Source organism: Macaca nemestrina, chromosome 10 (assembly GCF_043159975.1).
Source record: "Macaca nemestrina isolate mMacNem1 chromosome 10, mMacNem.hap1, whole genome shotgun sequence".
NCBI lineage: Eukaryota > Metazoa > Chordata > Mammalia > Primates > Cercopithecidae > Macaca > Macaca nemestrina.
In genome coordinates, this window is record NC_092134.1 from 91,436,107 (window position 1) to 91,439,583 (window position 3,477).

Below are 3,477 nucleotides of genomic sequence, written 5' to 3' on the forward strand. Positions count from 1 at the left end.
GAGAGCATCCTGGCTAACACGGTGAAACCCTGTCTCTACTAAACACACACACACACACACACACACACACACACACACACACACACACACAAAGCCGGGCATGGTGGCAGGCGCCTGTAGTCCCTGCTACTAGGGAGGCTGAGGCAGGAGAATGGCGCGAACCCAGGAGGCGGAGCTTGTAGTGAGCCCAGATCGCGCCACTGCACTCCAGCCTGGGAGACAGAGCGAAACTCCTTTTAAAAAACAAACAAACAAACAAACAAACAAAAAACAAAAAAACCCTGGGAGAAATGGGTGTATGAGCTAGACACTCAGGAGGAGTGTCTCCTTCAAGGAGACGGCGGTATCCCTTCTGTTGATGTACACAGGTGATCCAGAACTGCTGTGAGTGTCCTTTCGACGAGATTTCCCTCTGGGTGAATTTTGTGTGGGTGGCCTCGAAGCTCTCTACACCGTGAGACCTTCCAAAGACTTTATTCTTTAAAGTCTAGAAAAGCCTGCTTTGTCTTTAAAAAGAAAAAAAAAAGTAATAAATGGGCCCGGCGCGGTGGCTCAAGCCTGTAATCCCAGCACTTTGGGAGGCCAAGACGGGCGGATCACGAGGTCAGGAGTTGGAGACCATCCTGGCTAACACGGTGAAACCCCGTCTCTACTAAAAAAAAATACGAAAAACTAGGCGGGCGCCTGTAGTCCAAGCTACTCCGGAGGCTGAGGCAGCGTAAACCCGAGAGGCGGAGTTTGCAGTGAGCTGAGATCTGGCCACTGCACTCCAGCCCGGGCGACAGAGCGAGTCTCCGTCTCAAAAAAAATAAAATAAAATAAAATAAGTAATAAATGACTAAAAATTGGAGTTAGTTGAGTTCTTTGATATATTATTTCTAAAATATATGACCACTGCAGGCACCCTGTGTAACCCGGAGGACACATGTCTTAACATCTTCCCCTTCTAATATGTATACACATGTACAGAGACTATTTGCCACAAAAAAGGGCGTGCATTTTGCTTGGCTTTGAACATGTTCACCTTTGTTAGTTCAACCAAAAGGGATAGCGTCGTGGGAGTTAAGGAGAGATCCGAGTGGATGGTGAAGTGGATGGTGAAGCCTGCAGAAGCCCTGCGGGGCGGGAGGCGGCCGGGTGGTTCTGGCAAACCTGACTGACCCTACCCAACCCTCCTCGGCCCCTGGGATTGTCAGGGCCTCTGCAGAGTCCCTGGCCGCCTCCGCAGACTTCTCATTCCTCAGATGGTCTTTGGTTTGCTCTTGATCTGGCTGGCTGTGTTTGGTCCCATTCTGTCAGGTGTTGGAAGGGCTCCATTCATCCGTTGTTTTGCTGGTGCCTGTGTGTGGGACCCTCACTTGCTGCTCTGTGAGGCGACTCCCTGAGGGTATTTCTGCTCCTGCTGCTTCACCTGTTGTACAGTTCCCCTGATCTTGCGCTGTGCAGTCTGGCACAGAAGCGCCCGATAATTCTGATGATCACTTCCTCATTTTCATCTGGCCTTTGGTCAGGAGGCAAGATGACTTCTGCACTGGTTAAGTTCTGCAGTTCACTCACAGTCTTGCCACCTTTGCCAATCACCCGGCCAGCTGTGGAAGAGGGCACTCTGACATGGGCTTCCAGCTTCACTTCTTCCTTGGGGTTAAAAAAGTTTTCTTCTTTCACTTTCCCAAAGATCCATCCCTCGCCCTGAACTGGGCTTCCGGTGGCCCGGTGATGATGACGATCCTTTCGCTGACGTCTGGGCCTTCCACAGGGGCGACCTTGATGGAGGCTCCAGCGAATCTCGCCAGCTGTTTGATGTGTGCCCCTTTCTTCCCGATGATGGTGCCCACACTTTGGGATGGGATGAAGAGATTCACAATCTCCTGCTCTGGATAAGAGTGATGATGCGGGAACAGGCCAAACTGGTGAGGAGGGTACAGGTGGAGAAGTATCCGGAGTGGGTATTAACAGCCAGCATATCATTTTCGAAGGCCTCACGCAACTTCTTCACAATCTCTATCTCAGCACTGGCACAGGCCTCAAATGTGCCCTTCACAGTGACGGTTCCGGGTTGTATATGCTCAAATCCTGCAAAGATGAGATTGTTATCTTGGTCCCTGTTTCATGTTCCTTTTTCTTCCAATTTCAGCCTTCTTTTCCAATCAGTCTTCCAACCAAGCCATTGTGGGCCGAGATTTTCTTCAGCTAGTTTGGCCTCATCTGCCTCTTTCTGCATGATTTCAAGAATCACACGGCCTGCTTCAGAAGTCCCCCCTGGGGTAGCATGGATGGTGACAGGCTTCTCTGCAGCTCCAGAGCTCTCTTTTCTATAGATGTCTACCTGGGACTGGGTCTGCTTAGTGATGTTCTTTATGGTCAAGCCCTCCTTTCCGATGACGGCACCAACAAACTTTGTGGGGACCAGGATCCGCAGCGGGAAATCGATCTGTCTGGCCTAAGAAGAGCCCCCAGGGGCGTGGCCTTGCTCCCAGGAAGAGAGGTCCCCAGGCTTGGCCCGCTGAGGCGGCGAAGGGGAGCTCACCTCTTCATCCGGGAAGTAGGAAATCTTGAAGGAGGAGTTCTCAAACTGATGCCTGCTTAGCTTCTCCATGGCTATTTTTGCTTCTTCTCTTGTTGCAAATGTGACGTTGACAACGGCGGTTTCTGTGTCTGTGTTGACTTGTTCCACATTCTCCACCGTCCCATATTGAGCCAAAAGTCCATCCAACACCTCCCACTTCGGGAGAGGAGGGATATTTCGAATCTGAATGTTCCTGCTCCTTAGCTTTTTAGAGACTGAATAATCAACTTCCATGATTTTCCCATGCAATTACACTTGAGCCGAGAGAGTCTCGATGGCGCGGATGGCCCAGGTCTGGTCCGGGTAGTCTACGAAGGCGTAGCCGGACTTGAGCAGGACCTGTCCCGCCAGGGGCAGCTCCCTGTACCCAAAGAGCTGCAGGAGGTCGTCGGCGGTGACGGCGGGGCTCGGGTTCCCGATGAAAAGCTTGTTCATCATCCGTCTCTTCCCCCAGAGCCCGCGGCTCCCCCGGCCCGGTACCCGGCGCTCCTCGCCCCCTCCGCTGCCCTGGTCTCTCCTCCTCCTCCTCCGCCCCGCCTCCCCGCCCTCCGCCCTCCGCCCTCCCGCCACCCACCCCCACCCTCAGCCTGGCTCCCCGCTCAAAGCACTTTAAATGTGTTTTCTACTTTAATCTTTACAAGAATTGAATGAGGTATGTCCATTTTACAAATGAGGAAACAAAGTCACAAAGACGTTAAGTCATCTACATGTTTTATGGCTGCAAAATCAGATGACGCTTAAGTTTATGCAGAATCAGTCTAAATAACTCACCTTATTTAAACTGTATGAATTAGATTTATCTTACTAGTCTCTTTTTCTATGTTTTTTTTTTAATTAAGGGAACCACAATTAACTTCAGTACAATGCCAGATGCTGTTACTCAGAGGTGATGATAACTTTAAAGATTAAAG

The 3,477-nt window shown here is 50.8% G+C and overlaps 1 pseudogene; it reads right to left on the reverse strand.

Annotated features, from left to right (window-relative positions):
• Positions 1-1,354: 1,354 nt before the first annotated feature.
• Positions 1,355-3,032, reverse strand: LOC105470126 (insulin-like growth factor 2 mRNA-binding protein 2 pseudogene; annotated as a pseudogene).
• Positions 3,033-3,477: the final 445 nt, after the last annotated feature.